At 49.3% G+C, this 17,872-nt stretch overlaps 1 protein-coding gene across 4 annotated transcripts in view; it reads left to right on the top strand.

Annotated features, from left to right (window-relative positions):
* Positions 1-17,108, top strand: part of TCOF1 (treacle ribosome biogenesis factor 1) — a 926,286-nt gene extending 909,178 nt beyond the window's left edge. For all 4 annotated transcript variants that reach the window (XM_069654046.1, XM_069654045.1, XM_069654047.1 and 1 more), the window contains one exon: positions 16,251-17,108. The gene's annotated coding sequence lies outside the window, so the exon portion shown is untranslated. The remainder of the gene's footprint in view (positions 1-16,250) is intronic.
* The last annotated feature ends 764 nt before the right edge of the window (positions 17,109-17,872 follow it).

Here is a 17,872-nt window from a genome sequence, read left to right as displayed (position 1 = left end):
TAAGGTGAGGGTGGTAACCTTTGGGGTTCTACAGGAGAAGAGAAAGGGAAGAGGAGAGAGGCACCCAATAACCCCAGTTCATTAATCCCATATTTTCTATCTGCAGACATCTTACTCTTCGAGTCAGACATACAGTGCACAGAGGTCCAGCCCAAAGAGCCAACCGTGTGTTACACATCACCTTTGAAGATACGGCATTCACCCAGTCAAGACCGGCGCCTCTGCGGGAATCAGGTGAGCGTTGCACATATGGTGGCCAGGACTTGGGCGAAAATCTTCGCGTCCGTATTAATAAGTGAGAGGGGTCTATACGAACCCATGTCCTGAGGGGGTCTATGGGGTTTAAGGAGAACAGTTATGACTGCCTCTCGCATGGTGTCTGGTAGTATGCCACATTCCATTGCCTCTTCCCAAACATTCAATAGGACGGGGGGTCAATATATCGTGGAATTCTTTGTAAATTTCGGCACCCAGGCCGTCGGGACCAGGGGCCTTACCAGAGGTTAATGCTTTTATCGCCTCCGTAATTTCATCAAGTGATATGGGGGCATCTAATAACATGCGCGTTTCAAGGGTTAAGGTCGGGAGATCAATAACCTGTAGGTATTCTATTTCTTCTTTAGTTTTGGTGTCTCTATTAGAGTATAGCGATTTGTAGAATGCAACAAACATATCATTTATTTCTAGCTCACCATGTATTATGTCGCCACTAGGTGCCTGGATAGTTGCTATAAGGGGATGGCCATGTTCGGCCTTGAGCATCTGGGCAAGGAATCTGCCTGCTTTATTGCTTTCCCCGCATCTACGGGCTCGGATCGGCGCAGCCATGTATTGTACCTCCTTTGCAGCAAGTTTATTAAAGTCTACTAATGTTGTGTGTATATCTAGCAGGGCCTCCTTACTATGTGTACAGGTATATTCAAACTCGAGGAGCTCAAGTTTGGCTTCCGTGGCGTCCAACTCCTGTCTGACTGCTTTCAATAAGCCTGTAGTCTTAGCCATGATTTCACCCCGCACCCACACCTTAAATGTTTACCATAATGTGGCGCACCTGTCAACCGACCCCTCGTTTAACTGAAAAAATTCCTCTATTCTCCAGCATGGGGTCTGGCATGGATTCACATGCTCATGAATATTCCCCGTCAGGCCGGGAATCCTCGGTATAGAGAAAAAATCAGTATCAGTTTCGTTTCTGATCTGTCTTTCTTAGTAGTAACCAATCACTGGTCTCTGGGTCATACTGCCCCCAGCCAATGACTGCCCTCTCCCTAAGCCCCGCCTCTGGCAGCCATCCTCAGATTTTTACCGCACGTTCAAGTGTTGGGAGTCCTCGTGCTGTAGCTCTCAAGCTTTTGCTGCGTTTTCGTGCTTTTTCAGGAGATTTTTCTCATTTTTCGGTTAAATAGAGCCTCAAGCTCCAGCGTTTCTACATCCGATCAACGGGGATCCGTTTCGGAGTTTTCTACGCCCCTCAAGGGTGAAGTTTTCGTTGAGTTACGCTTTTGGAGGATTCCAGAAGTTCCGAGGCCTACCCGGACATGGCCCAGGAGAAAGGAAGCTCGACGCCCGGGAAGCTGTTCAGGACCCGCCCTGGATGCCAGCTTCAGAATGTTTTCAAGGAGGACGAGCATTAGTTATGCCTCTACTGTCTCCATGAGGACAAGACGCACACGGAGAAGGACTGTGCGTTTTGTGGGAACATGTCGGAGCGGACCATGAAGGATCGCCACCTCCGTCTCGCTAACTGGCTGGAAGGGAAGAGCCCGTCAGGCGAGAAGAAGAAAAAGAAGTCCGAGCGGTCTTCTAAGTCCTGTGAGGGCGCCCCGGCGACGGGGGCCCAACAAAAGGCTAAGCACCGCGAGTCCGCGGGCACCGGGAGCGCCGAACGGTCAGGCTCCTTGGCTGCCAGGCAGGGCGCACCCTCCCCGGCGCCATCAACCACGAGCCAACGCTCTGGCTCGGGTAAGAGGAAGTCCGAGAACCCGGCGAAGCTTCTGGAGAGGCCCCGGTCGATCTCGAAGATTCCAGCAGAGGGGGAGCGAGGCTCGGACCCTCCCCCCAAGGTGAAGGCCCCAGGCGTCCAGAAGGTGGCGATGGCCTTAATTCACCCTGCTAAGACCTCGATAGAGGATGTCGCCACGGCCCTGGCTCAGCCTGTGGAGGCTACACCAGTGGAGGCGCCCTCAGGACCCAGAGTCTCACTGCCACCGCGGAGGGAGTCCTCTTTCAGGCCCATTGAGAAGACCCCCACGAAGTCCTCGTTGGAAAAGGTGGGGGAGGGGCTGGTGGCCATCGTGGATACGGACACGACCTCTGAAGCAGAGCGCATCGAAGTCGTGGAAGAGGCCCAGCCCATCGGGAGGGATCCCGACGAGGGCGACGACGAGAGCGACGGTGTCGCCGACAAGGCTCCTCAAGAGCCCTCGCGCCCGTCGCTTCCGGCGCCGCAGGACACTTCGGTGGCCATTTTGTTAGCGATTCAGTCCTTATGCTCGGAGATAAGGACAAGGTTGCCCTTTCCCCCGACAGAGGTACCTGAGCCAGACCCGACGGGGGAACCGGAGCCAGGACCTTCGGAGAGTCCACCGCATAAGAGGAGGACGACGCATTCTGCGCCACCTCTCCCACCTCTGCGGCCTGCTCTGCCTTTCCCCCGGTGTACTACCCACAGGGATGATGCAGGCACGGACACGGCTACGACAGGTACAGATGACGACGGGACATATCCCCGTCGCCCACTGCTCGGGCGTCCCTGCCTGACGAGATTGGATCCTTTCATGCCATGATTTCCAGGGCATCCGAGCTTTTCCAGCTCTGCCCAGAAGAAAAGAAGGAAGGGTTCCTTTACCAACAGCCCAGGGCTAAAAGGAAGACGGCCCTCGCCGTACTGCTTCTTGATGACATTTGGGATGAGGGGCTCGCCCTCCTCAAGAACCCTGCCACGGCGCCAGCAAAGAGGGACCGGTACGAGAAGTAGTGCCGGGTCCCCGACGTTGCCCCCTTGTGCCTTCGGGCACAACCTACCCCGGATTCGGTCGTCGCGGCGGCAAAGAAGAAAGCTGGGGGGGGGCATCGGCCTCGACATCAACTTCCCCGGCGGACGGCGAGGGCAGGAAGTTGGACACGATGGGACGACGGATCATCTCATCCGCAGCAACGACTATCAAGGCGGCCAACGCCCTGGCTATCGTAGCCCGCTACGACAGGGAGTTGTGGTTCAAAATCGCCCCTCTGTTAGACTTCCTTCCGGACGTCAAAAGGCTGAGGCCCTTGAAATCCTACAGGAGGGGGAGATTGTTGGGACCACGCAATCACGGTGGCAACGGACATCACCGACACCGGTTTCCGTCAGTTGGGCAACAGCGTTTGCGTGAGACGAGGATGGCTCAAGGTCACAGATTTCTGCCAGGACGTACAAACCAAGGTTTTGGACATGCCCTTCGACGGGAATAACCTGTTTGGGAAGGCGGTTGATGAGTCCCTTCAGGCCATCAAGACAGACACAGACTGTCCCGGCACTGGGAGTGCTCCAACAATGACGGCCGTCCTTTCGGATCTCCGGAGGCAGACAAGGTGCCTCCAAGGGGTCCGGTAGTGGCTCCTCCACTTACCGCCAAGCGGCAAGATCTTCGTCCCAGGAAGCCTACAGGGGACGCGACAAGTCAGGTGGTGCCCGTCGTCGTCGACAGGGAGGTCAAGGAGGCAAGGCGGCCTCCAAACAAGATTGAACCGACCGTGGGGTCGGGCCCCCGCCGAAGCACCCTGGTGGGAGGCCGGCTGGCGAGGTTAGTCAGCGTGTGGGAGTCCATCTCCAACGACCGCTGGGTGCTGGACGCCCTGGCCCAAGGGCACGCCCTCGAGTTTCAGAAGAAGTGCCCTTGCGTTCCACCCGTGGCCAGGAAGGAAAATCACGTCCCTCAACTACTGTTGGAAGTAAGGGCGATGCTCAAGAAGGGTGCCATCAAGCTCGTCCCAAAGAGACTTCGGGGCTCCGGAGTTTACTCAAGGTACTTCCTCGTAAAAAAGAAGACAGGAGGATGGCACCACATCCTGGACCTACGACGACTGAACAAGTACATCAAGGCGCAGAATTTCCGTATGGTCACCCTCCAGCACGTGCTGGGACAGCTGGAGGAGGGCGATTTCCTGTTGTCGTTGGACTTGGAGGATGCGTACTTCCACATCCCCATTCTAAAAAGACACCGAAAGTTCCTCAGGTTCGTGGTCCAAGGGCGGCACTACCAGTTCAAGGCCCTCGCGTTTGGATTGAAGTCGGCACCCAGGATGTTCACCAAGTGCCTCGCACCGGTGGCGGCGCGTCTGCGCCTACAGGGGATCCATGTCTACCCCTACCTGGACGACTGGCTCATCCGGGCAAGGACGAGGGAACTCGCTGTGGAGCACACTGCGAAGACCGTCCAGCTGCTCACGGACCTGGGATTCTCCATCAACTTTCCAAAATCCCACCTGGTTCCGTCGCAAGTCGCCCTCTTTCTGGGAGCCAAGCTCAACACAGTGGTGCGGCTGGCCTCGCCGTCGGAGGAAAGGACCAGGACCATTCTGGGCAAGGTGCAGCGTCTGCTGGCCACGGACATGGCCAGGGAAAGATCTATCAAGTCCCTCCTCGGGATGATGTCCTCCTGCATTTATCTGGTGCGCCTTTGCAGGCTTCTGATGTGCCCCTTACAAGAGTTCGACACCCGCTGGGTCTAGTCGACGGGCAGCTTCGAGGACAGGATCCCTCAACGAGACGATCCGTCAGGCGATCCGGTGGTGGGGTACCCACTCGCATCTGGCGGCGGGCACGGACTTTCAGATCCCAGCTCACCAGGTGACTGTGACGACGGACGCCTCCCTGGAAGTTTGGGGAGCGCACTCCGGAGATCTTCACGCGAGAGGCCTTTGGCTCCCGGAGGAGAAGTCACTCCACATCAACATTTTGGAGCACTGCGCAGTGTTCTGGGCCCTCAGGTCCTTTCTTCCGTCCCTCAAGGGCAAGGTGGTGAGGATCTTCACCGACAACACCACCACGATGTTCTACATCCGGAAGCAGTGGGGAACAGGTCCCCGGCCCTATCCAAGGAAGCCCAGGATCTGTGGCATTGGGCCGTCGCCCAACTGATGTTTCTGGTGCCTCTTCATCTGGCAGGAATAAAAAACACGATCGCCCACTCACTCAGCAGGGAGCTGCGCTCGTGCCATGAGTGGGAGCTACGCCAGGATCAAATGGATCGACTCTTCCGACAATGGGGCGAACCTCAAATCGATCTCTTCGCGACAGTGATGAATTCCAAGTGCCGGAGGTTCACCAGCAGGTTCCCCCAGCCGAGGAGCATGGGCGATGCTTTCTCGTTCCCCTGGGACGGCCTATTTCTTTATGCATTCCCTCCGCTGCCGTTGCTGCTCCGGCTTATCAACCAGCTCAAGAGGTCCTGGTGCAAGATGATCCTCGTCGCACCGGCGTGGCCGAGACGGATCTGGTTCCCGGACCTTCTGGACTTGCTAACGTCCACACCAGTCAAGCTGCCGACGGACGCAGACCTTCTCTCCAGAGAAGGAGGCGCCATTCTTCACCACAACCCGGAGTCGCTGAACTTGCAGGCCTGGCTCCTGCAGCACTAGAGTTTGGAGGGTACGACATCCCGGCCGACTGCAGAGAGGTTCTTGCAAAGGCCAGGGCGTCCTCAACTCTCAAGTGCTACGGACATAAATGGAAGAGGTTCTCTGTCTGGTGCCGTGCACAGAAGATTAACCCTCTGCGGATTACGGCCCCTCAGGTACTGCCATACCTACTGTCGCTGGCCAAAGCTGGACTGGCTCACGCCTCCATCAAAATACATCTGGCTGCAATCGCACGATATACCAGGACGACGGGACGGGCGTCCTTGTGGTCTCATCCCCTGGTGAAAGAATTCATGAAGGGACTATTCCGATCATTCCAGCCGGTGAAGGCTCCTACCCCGGCGTGGGAGCTTAATGTGGTGCTGACCAGGCTCATGGGGGGGGGGGGGCATTCGAGCCTATGCATTTGGCTCATCTGAAGTTCCTGTCATGGAAAACCGCGTTCCTCGTGGCCATCACCTCCGCACGACGAGTGGGAGAGATCCAGGCCCTATCTTGCAAGCCTCCATACTTGACTTTTCATGACACGAGGGTGGTGCTGAGGACGCACCCCTCCTTTATGCCCAAGGTGCCGTCGGATTTCCACCTCAACGAGCCCTTGGTGTTGCCAGTTTTCTTCCCGTCGCCTTCCTCGCCGGCCGAGAGGACTTTGCACTTGCTGGATGTAGCTAGAGCGCTGAAGTTCTACGTGGACCGCACGAAGAGTTTTCGGAAGACGTCACAGCTGTTTGTGAACTTTGGGACTGTGAATCAAGGGAAGGCTCTCTCGAAGACTTCCATTTCCAGATGGCTCTCTGGCTGCATCATGCACTGCCACCGGTTGGCAAACCGACTGCTGCCCGGCCGTCCGAGAGCCCATTCGACCAGGGCGATCGCTGCTACCACGGCGTTCCTGTCTGGTGTGCCCCCGCTAGACATCTGCAGGGCTGCGACGTGGAGGTCGACGCACACCTTCACAAGATTCTACTGCGTCGATCGGGACTCCAGGGAGGAGTCCAGGGTCGGCCAAGCAGTGCTGCGCAACCAGTTTGCCTAAGGTGAGCCTGGTAAGGAGGTAAGAGATGCTTAATGTTGAGTTTTTGTATTGCTTAATGTTGAGCCTTGCCACCTCTCGTGGTTGTGCATGTGTGTACTGCTATGTATTCTCTTATTCATGAGCATGTGAATCCATGCCAGACACCATGCTAGAGACGGAACAAGTTACTTACCTGTAACTGTTTCTCCAGCATGGGTCTGGCATGGATTCACATGCGCACCCTCCCGCCTACCCCTATGCGGCTCTTCACTTGGTCATACTTCCACTTTACGTGCTACCAAATCTGAGGATGGCTGCCAGAGGCGGGGCTTAGGGAGAGGGCAGTCATTGGCTGGGGGCAGTATGACCCAGAGACCAGTGATTGGTTACTACTAAGAAAGACAGATCAGAAACGAAACTGATACTGATTTTTTTTTTTATACCGAGGATTACCGGCCTGACGGGGAATATTCATGAGCATATGAATCCATGCCAGACCCATGCTGGAGAACAGTTACAGGTAAGTAACTTGTTCCTATGCCTACAAGAAACCCATGCTCGCTCTGTACAATGCAAACGGTTTGCTAAGCAATGGGTTCCCAAAGTTATTACACTAACTATTCCACGCAGAGCCGCGGCACACTTACTTTAATTCACAGAAGCCTGAAATTTATGTGTAATCATTCAATTGTTGATCCCCTGGGTAGATATGTATTGACCATCGGCATACACCACCATGAGGTAGCTATCCTGAATATCTATGGCCCGAATGTTGACGATCCCAAATTCTATCTGCATCTAACCTCTATCCTGGAGAGCTAGCCGCTAGTCCCAATTATATGGGGCGGCAATTTTAATACAATATTGGATGTCACCCTAGACAGATCCGGCCCTCGCCAACTCTCCAAAGCAGCCTATACCATACTCACCGCGCTCCCTCGTTTGGCGTTAGTAGATGCCTGGCGGCTAATGTACCCCGACTCCCGCACGTACTCATTTTATTCCTCAGTCCATGATTCCCACTCTAGAATAGACCGGTGGCTCATAACTGACATGCTAGTTAGGTCCATATCTCATCAGGCTATCCTTCCCAGAAAGCAATCAGACCACTCACCAGTACTTATTTCGCTGAACTGGGGGCGGGACGCTGAAAGGACGAGGCAATGGAGGTTGGCTCCCCATGCTCTCCTGGATCAGGCTTTTGCTACCGAATGTGAATCCTCCATTGAGTTCTTTGAGGTTAACGTAGACTCTGCATCAACACATGCCATACTCTGGGAATCCTTTAAAGTATATACCAGAGGTGTCGCCATTTTCAAGGGTTGCGGGATCTTGAGGGGAATCCGGGCAGACATTTCCAGTAGTGAATCAACCCTAGCTTCTCTCGAGGCCCAATATGCTCAAGACCACTCCCCGTCCACTCTGTCTGCATTGGGCTCGGAGCTAGACAGTTTTCGCTGCCTGGCGGGACGAGAGGTCAAATTTCTTGGCTCCTCCCTTTCGGTGAGGAGATATGGTGAGGGGGGACACCCCGGCTGTATGCTAGCAAGACTGCTCTGAAGTGGGTTCGGAACCCCCAATATCCCAGCTATATCAAGGGCTGACGGCTCATTGGCCACCTCCCCTCAGGACATCCATTCTGAATTTCTGTCGTTTTATACCTCCCTGTACTCGGAGGTTGATGGCCCCCATATATCGGAAATTGACTCCTACTTGGATAATCTCCCCCTCTGTCCTATCCGAGGAGGCTTGCCGCTCTCTGAAATGCCCCATCACCGCTGACGAGCTCACTGAGGCCATTGAGTCGTTGGCGTCGGATAAAGCCCCCGGCCCGGACGGGCTCCCCATGGAGTTCTATAAGCAATGTCACTCCTGGTTCCACGCCTCCTGGCCCTGTGGGAGGAGTCATGTGAAAGGGGTATATTTCCTCCCTTCGCGAGGCATTAATAACAGCCCTTAAACCTGGCAAGCCCCCTACCCAGTGTGGATCCTACCGTCCCCTTTCACTGATTAACAGTGATATTAAAATATACGCTAAACTTCTGGGCAATCGCTTAGCCCCGATCATGCCCCACATTATCCACCCTGACCAGGCAGGATTTGTCCCGGGTAGGTCCACATCCCTAAATTTAAGGACTCATTAACGTGATCAGCAGGATCAACCCCATCACACAGGCGGTAGCGGCCACCATAGACATGCAGAAGGCATTTGACTCCGTGTCCTGGAAATACCTCTGGCGGGTTCTTGAGAAATGTGGGTTTGGCCCCAACTTCTGAGCCTGGGTTAAGCTACTCTACACAGCCCCCTTAGCTAGGTTCCGCACGGAGGATGGGTGCTCCACCCCTTTCCAGATATCTAGAGGGACGCGGCAGGGATGCCCTTTCTCACTGCTAATTTTCGCCATCGCCATTGAGCCCTTTGGTGATATGATTCGCCAGTCACACTCACATAGAGGATTACGCACAGCGGGTCAATCCGATATAATTTCCCTCTACGCAGATGACGCTCTTCTGTACATCCGCACTCCGGATAGCAAGCTTGCCCCTATCCTTGAGGACGTCGTCCGATTTGGTGACATCTCTGGATTGAAGGTCAACGGCTCCAAATCTGTATTATTCCCCCTTACGAACTCCACACAACACCCGCTGGACTTGAGGTTTCACCTGGTCTCAATCCTGCTTTACTTACCTGGGGTGATGGTTTCCCGACACACGCCTCAGCTGCGCAAGGACAATTACCAGAGTTATCTAAGAACCTGGTCACGAAAACGTCCAGCTGGACTAGGCTCCCTGTTTAAGGAGGCAGGATTGGAATACTTAAAATGGTGGTTTTACCTCCGCTTCTTTATCGTTTTACCAATCTGCCCATATGGCCAGGGGACGCATTCTTCAAATCACTACGTCAAACCTGTAACACCTTCCTCTGGCACTTGGGCGCAGTCCGTCTCAAACTCTCTACACTGACCACCCCTAAGGAATTGGGTGGGTTTAACGCCCCAGACTTCACTAGATACTGGGTGGTAGCTCAATCCCAATTTGCATCTTATTGGTTGAACACCACTCACCCCTCCCTCCTTCCCCCCCCCCCCCCCCCACGTGTTCGATTGGAGAAACTAACAGTCGCTGACCGAGTGATTGGCTCCCTTATCCTTAAACCCTTACATCCCGATCCTGAGTCTGCAAACCCCGTAGCTAGCACAGCTCTAGCGTTAGTCAAGCTATGAGCTATGGTTGATGCACGTCACCCCTTCCATGGGGGAATCTGCCATTGTGGAATTTCTTCCCTGATGTCCCATCCGTTCCACAATCCATCGTTACCCTCTGGTCAGAAGCTGGCTTCTTGACGCTTCGCGATATATACACACAGGACAACTTTGAGTGGATTGCTCTTCCCCCCCCCCCCTCCCTCAAACGTCACCCCACAGTGTGGTTAAGGTACTCCTCCCTCCGAAGGAACCTCAAATCGAAATACCCGGACTTCCCCACACTACCTCCTGATGATCCCATAGTTGTAGAACTTTGCTCCTATGCTCTATTCCCAATTGCAGGTTAGGGCGGCCCCACCCTTCACTAAATTGAGGTACACCTGGGAGGAGGACTTTGAGGTCGAGATCACTGATGAGATATGGTCCCGAATGTGCACTCGCACCCATGATGTGTCTTCCAATTCAAAATTTAAGCTAATACAATTCAAGGCACTGCAGAGGTATCATACACCTAAGAGACTACATCGTATGTTTAGCGAATCCCCTCCCTACTGCCCCAGATGCGGCTCGGATCAGGCAACCTACATTCACATGCTCTGGCACTGCCCACACCTGACCCAATTCTGGTCCGACATTGGTTCCACGCTATCGGATATGTTACAGCACACCATAAAACCCACCCCACTGCATTGTCTCTTCCATGACTTCCCCCAGTTGGGGCGGGACTCGAGGAAACTGGCGGGGCTATGCATGTTGTTGGCAGTCCGCTGTATATTATGTTGGCTCCGGCCCAAGGCACCCACATATGCACAGTGGCTTAGAACAATTAAATGGGCACACAACACTGAAGAAGCCTGGTGTGCAATGCAGCACCCACACACAAGGCCAAGGGACATCTGGCGAAGGTTTTAGTGAGTACGTGTCTGTCATGGATTCTCCTTCGAGCTCTGTTGATTCTCTTTCAGGTTGTTCCCCATACTATGACCACTATGTGATCTTGATTTCTTTATCTCCAGTGCCAAGGCCTTATGGGCTATTTGAATTCCTGCTTTCTTCCATATGTTATTCAAGGTAAACTGGAAATGATGTATGTGTATTGTTATTGCTGCTGGAGTCATGTGGCTCCCTGTGTTTTCGTGAGTTGTCAAGACGAATAAAAAAAGGTTTAAACAAGAGTAGAATTCCCTTTCGGTGTGAGATTCTCATAACCTGTGAGACCCCCAGAACCTATTGCTGGACTCTTGGTTTTTGGTCCGAGTCTGCGTGAGTGAGACCCCTTTTCCACACTCCCTCGGGCTTTTACTCTATTTAGGAACATTTTGTATCTCTTTTTGATACTACTTCTGACTTATTTTCGCCTCCAACTATATGGCATCTTTGATTAGTGATTGCAGCACACAGCACCTTTCCGTGCAGTGTTGCTGTGAAGCTCCTTGAGCTTTGCTTTTGACTTTTCTGTGATAACGTTCTGTTATCGGGACAGGGGGATCCACCCTGACCTCTATTAAAATCAGGCGGATTATAAGAACCCAATACATCAACAATTTTGTAGAATTGGCACACCCCACCTTGTGTGAAGTGCTGAAGGGGGTCACAATAAATCCCTTTTTCCACTTATCGTGTAACTTTCTAGTTACCGTGGCAAGTTATCGGACTGGCTGGTGGCAGTGGACATTTATCTTCACAGCTGCAAATGGTGAAGTGTACACCGTTCCATAAACATGGTGACTGTACTTGCTTCTTTCCATCTCTAGATTACTTGTCCTTTGTGAGGCCTTTCAATACCTAGCTGAGTGGGGATGATCTCCATGGGTCTTTTCTTTGACGGGGTTCCCCTTAGAAACCCTGCCAAGACATACTTGTCCAAAACTCCCCTGGTCTTTGTTCTACAGTGTGCCTGCTTGGGACCAGTTCCTCCTGGACAACGACCCCCCCCCCCCAACCCACCCCCCAGATTTGCATTAGGCTTGTGGTATGATTGGTGGGCTTAGCCAGTTCTTCACCATAAAAGGCGAGGGCCTTGGAACCAAACCAGAGTGTCGACCACTGGACTGGACATCAGAAGGATGAACCCTGCAGCAATTTCCATCAGAGTAACTGCTGCATCCAGACATCAAATTCTGAACGACAGGCAACACCTGAAATTGACAACTTCCTCCCCATGACTGGTGGGATCAACCAGTCCAAGGCAAACTTCAATTTGAGCCATCCCTGGAAGAGCTGCGACCCCCATTGCATGCGATTCATGAATACCCAGGGTTTTGTTTGCGGTGCAACATGCTGAAGGTTGGTTTTGCCTGAAACTCAGTAGGCATCCTTCTGGACCTCCAGTGACTGGATCCCTCTCCTGAAACTCTCCTCAACCGAGACTAGGATCGAGAAGGGGCACAAACTCCACCGGATAACTCATCTGCCTCCAGCGACTGTGAAAGGCTCCAACACACCTGTGCCATGGAAATTCACTAATGGGCTTCCCACTGCTCGAGTGCATCCAACTGCTACCTACAAAGGACCTTTCGTCAGCCTTCCAGGCCAAGAAACCCAAGACGAGGACATCTGTCGCCTCACCCGTTGACCTGACTTGCTGCAGAAAATTCTCCACTGAAAGGGTACTGTGACAAGCCTTGGTATGTGCTTGGTCTTGCTGTGTGATTTCATGCACCGAGAGGGCTGCAGTTAAGCTGTTACTTTACACCTCAGGGCACCCTACGTCCCTTTGGGGTGAACAACCCATTGTACCTAGATTTCCTAAACTATTGTGCTTATTTGCAAAGAAGACTTATTTGAACTTTACTCTTGAAAACTACTCACCTGCATCAGTCTTCCTAATCCTTGGTCACTGGAACCAGATTTCCCCCCCCTTGACTGTGTGTAGCACCTAATATATGGCTGGACATCTCAAGCCTTGTTAAGCAGGGGTTAACTTTACAAGTGTGTTCTAAAGGTTTGCTTACCTGTTATAAGAGTATTAACCCCTTAAGTGCCAGGCTATTATGTTCATTGCTGTTATCCTACTTTGATTTTAAGTGTGCCTCCTTTTTATTACATTGTGATTTAAAGGATAAAACTTTTCATCCTACTGTTATTTGACTGTGATTTTACTGTGACTGCTACTTACCTTGCTTAAGAGCCTTAGCCTTAGTATATAAAATAAATATATTTATATAAACTAATAGTGTCAGTGTTTCTTTGAACCACCTTGTATGTTCGGAGTCCTGTGTGCTAACCTACAGCCCTCCTAGATTAAGCCTGGAAGCTCTGCCATTGCTACCAAACATTTTGGGTAGTTCAGGTCAATCTAAGAATTGGAAACCTATACATTTAAGAGCGAGTCTTCTCTAGTCCTACCTAAGGTGGACCTTTGTAAAACTCCCTAACAGTTGTCATTTCACAAATTATATTTTCATCAATGTATAGTATTTGTGAGTGATTAATCCCAGTGAAAGAATAGTGAACAAAAGTGAAGTAGTGCAGTAACCAATAGCAGCTATGATATGATAGGTTATTTATAACGCGCTTAATACCCAGAGGTTTCTAAGCGCGGACCTGGGGATCGAACCTGTGGTGCTCCGTGTTGTCTGCTTCCAAGGCGAGCTTGTTGACCCTGAGCTATCTTCCCGAGACCGATGAGTTAAAAGAACAAGGGTCAATGCGAACTAAATGCATGTTATGCCATGTATATACTAAGCATTTCGACAATGCAAGGTTATTCCCCTTCCTCAGGACAAAGTAGATGCCCTGATGATGAGAGACAGGGGAAAAAAGTGTTAACTACCAAACTAGGGCGATGCTCATAAAGAAGAAAAAAAGGGAGGCAGTAGGTGCTGCAACTTGCCCACAGCTGACTCAAGGGATGCTCAGGGAATTGCAAACCCTGCCTCGTTGCAGTGGATTCCAGGACACTCGATACCGGTGTAACTCAACAAGAAATAGGATTGCACATACTTCAGTTTTCATGATGGCAGAATATTTGGCACACAAGGGGTCTTGACAGATAAATGTAGCAATAGGTTTTTAATCTGTTTGTAATTTTGAAAAAGGGACACGACATATTTATAACATCAGAGGAATACAATATATACAGTATCCAAGCTTTTAGGTACAGCAGTAGTGAGATTTATAAATCCAATCCCCATTTTACAATAACAAGCCGCTATTTTTTAGTAATGGTTAAAAAAACGACTAACATCGAACAGTACATCACTGACAAACATTAACACACAACATAAAACAGGCAATTCTGGTAGCTTTCTCTAATATGATTCGCCTGGCATGTCTCATAAATTTACATTAGCTATACAACTCATTGAACAATCCACAGACTTCAAAATAACATTGTTCCGGTTTCTGCGTCCTAAAATTAATTTTTTATATTCAAAGTGCAAACATCGAGCGACCAATCCTCCAAATTTTTTTTTCTGGACTTCCACACCTTTAATATTTGTTTTGCCGCTACAACCAGAACTCTATTCATCCATTCATTGTTCTTTTGGGCCATTCCACCTCTCCCTTTGCTTCATAATATAATTGTTGAGTAAGGTTTTCTTGGAATTGCATTCCCCAGCACAATATCTAGTCTGCTTAAAACGTCACTCCAAAAGTCATTCACTCTCGGGCATGCCCATAACATATGTAGTAAGGTGCCCCCACTATGCCCACAGCCCCAACAAGTGTCATGATCAGACAGTCCTGCCTTGGCCATCCACACAGGGGTCCAGTACAATCTGCAGATGATTCTTTGCCAAATATACCACAGACCCAGATCCATCTTTGACTGCGTGCCTATGCATTGTAGTTTATCCAGTAATGGCACAAAATGTGGGTCACAGTGATCACATAGATCTGTTTGTCCCACTCCTCTTTTGAAATGTCCATACCTGGCTCTTCCTCCCAAGCTTGACGTAGTTTCTCCCATCCCTTTGCATGCGAGTTGTCTACTGGCATCAATTTCATATGTCGACACCGCACATGAAGAGGAACGAATGATGTTACAAACCATAGGTATTTTTTAGAAGATTAAAGGAAGGCATTTCATAACTTGATTTACCATGTGGTATGTATTATATACACCACAAAAGTACAATCGCGAAAAACGTACCTGGCTCCACTTGCAAACAAAACGGATAAGTGTAGGATTTTTGGCTTAGCTTGATGCCTGTGAAACCGGAATATGTTGAGTGCTTGGATAAGCGACAGGTTTTGCTGACGGAATTGAATTGCAGTGCATCAGTTGGACATTGGGATTTGGGATTATATGATGAAGGCAGGCTACAGAGCAAAATTGGTTCTGAATTTGAGATTCATTCAACAGAAGATACGTGGACTCTTATATTGGACACCTGTGTGCACGCACAAGTAGGGATTACTGGATAATCTGTGCTGGGGATGTGGTAAGGCGAGGGTACATTATTGCATCCGTTGTGGGATTGTTCTAGATTCCAGAATATCTGGAAGGATGTGTTGGACTCCCTAGATCGCCTATGCAGGTTATTCTGTTATCTAAGCAGGACAGGTGTGTGGTTGCTCGCAGTCCTACCACGTGTATTGATAGGTCATTGGTGGTGGCAGTAAAGCAGTTACTGCAAGTCTGGAAAATTAGAAGAAAGCCACAGGTAGATTGAAGATTGATTGAGTTGCCGGTGTTGTCTAGCTTTGATGGTGATGTTTTCAAAGATGGATAGACGGGATGCATATTTGGAAATGTGCACATCTTTTAATGAATTGTATGGTTACGTTTAGTGATTAGTGCCTACATTGTGCTGTGAAATGGGGAACAAGGTGTGTGTGTGTGTTTGTCTGTAGCAGTGTGTTTCTGTTTGGGATTATAATTAATATTAAATCTGATGCTGGTGTGAACCTTTCAGGTTATACTGCAAACTGTGAAATTTTTTGGATTACTGTTGTAATGTTTTAATTTCTTTCTAGGATTGCTAATCTTTATTTTGAAAAACTTTGTATGTGTGAAGTCGAATTGGTTCATGGTTTACCTCTGATCGTTGTTCAGTTGATGAGTGCCTTTTGAAAAAATGTAAATAAAGGTTTTGAAAAAGAAAAGTGCAGATAGGTTTCTGATTCTGGAACAGTGGCGCACACCTTTGCCTGTACAATCAGAGTTCAACCCACACAAGTTTTACCCCATTATTAAGATTGTGTCCCAGAAATGTTATGGCCTCTCTTCTGAGTTTCTCTGCTTCACCTGTCTGGTGATTGTTACAGATCTACTTGAACTGTCATGGGTGCTCAACCACAGACCATGTTTCCTGTTGAAGTTGGTGTGTGCTCAGAGTTTGACTGAAAGAGCTTCACTTCCTTGCAGATATATTAAATTATGCATTTTGTCAAGTCTGCTTTTTGAAATGTCCCATGTTCATACATTTACCTCTTTGATTACTTTTCTGCTCTTGCAGTTTGTATACCCATCGGGACGTCTGAAGGAAGATGAAAACCTACCATGGGTAGTGCAACACTATGCAGGCCTCATCCCTTTCGTTCGCTCACACAACAATTAACTTGAATTCCTGACTTTCAATGCATGGTTTTCAGATTTTCTCAGGCAGATATTTTGGAAATCCCAATAATCATGTTATGCTGGCTTGCTTCAATCAAGTCCATCTCAATCTTTTCCTCGGACGGCAAGAACACGGTGGACCAGCTGCAGAGCTACAGATTTGTATCGGAAGGCCAATTGTGTTTTGTTTTAAAACATTTTTAAAGAAGAAATTTGAAGTAATGGCAGCAAGAGGTTTTTGGATGACTGAACTGGAATGAAAATGAATCTTCATTTTGAATTTCTTTTAAATGTGCCCATGGAACAAACCTCAATGCAAGACAAATGCATGTCCCTTCGTGAATCTTTAACCGTATGTGATTGGGATGTCGTCAGAGCTCTGATCTGGGAACTGAAGTGTCTGCAACTGGAGGCCCTTAGGAGTTTGTCTGTGGCATATCCATTGTGAACATGTAAACAAATACAAAACAAAATCTATATGTATTTTTAAAGATAATCGCCCAGTTTTCTGGCAGTAGCTATCAAACGTGTTTTATAGTTTCTCTGTTCTGTTTAATTGAGTAACTGGTGTTTGTTTTTTTTATCGTGTCAATGCAATTTTTAAGATAGGGCGGGGGAGTTTAAAAAGCTATGTTAATCTTTAATTAGTTTGAATACCTGATATTAATATATTTGTATTTGCCTTGCCCAGCTCTGGTACTGAACTCTTGCCTGTTTTCGAAACCAAAAGATGAAAATAAAGCTTTCACAAGAATAACCTACTCCACAGGGAACCTGAATACGTGAAATATTGAATTTAATGAAGGGTGTTTATTTACGAAAGTTGAATGACAAAGGATGGAGTTACCAAGATTGAAAATATTAAATTTTAAATGTGTTGAGGTTTGTATTGTGTGTTCGAAAAGCTATACCTTCTGTGATGTGTGCTCATTCACTGTTGAGCTAATGTAACAGAATACGTTCTGATGAATAAGATCACATATTGTGACAGTGGCACCATGGTAGAATCTATATGCTCCACTAACATTGTGCAAACTACTTGACCAAACTGCTTCCGCTAAAGCAGACTTTCTGCATTGAGCTATGCCCCCACATCTCAGGTAGTCTTCGCTTTCTACCGGCAGGCTGTTTCTCCTACCATCATCCTTTGTCAGCGCCTGTGCTGTCCCCATGATGAACTCCACAATACTGGAATATTCCTGTGGTACGAGCAGGATCACAAACTCTTTTTTCCAACAAAGAAACTTGAAAAATCTCAGCCATACGCTGCATATTGAATTGTGATCCTTTTCCTGTCATGATTCCCAGCCAGCGATCACCAACAAATGATGTCTCATCCTGAGTGAATCCCAGGTCGCCAAAGGCTGTTACTGGTTCTTCATTTTTAAACTCATGTTTTTTTCCCCGGAAAACGTGTTTCATGTTCGTTTCGCCACCTATGGAGACATTGCATAGTGTTTATTTCAGATTTTTACTTTTATGCTAGATGTTTTACAGCAAAATCGTTTTTTGACTGACTTT

Source organism: Ambystoma mexicanum, chromosome 3q, assembly GCF_040938575.1.
Source record: "Ambystoma mexicanum isolate Mex_15411 chromosome 3q, UKY_AmexF1_1, whole genome shotgun sequence".
NCBI lineage: Eukaryota > Metazoa > Chordata > Amphibia > Caudata > Ambystomatidae > Ambystoma > Ambystoma mexicanum.
This window is presented reverse-complemented; position numbering and strand designations above follow the sequence as displayed.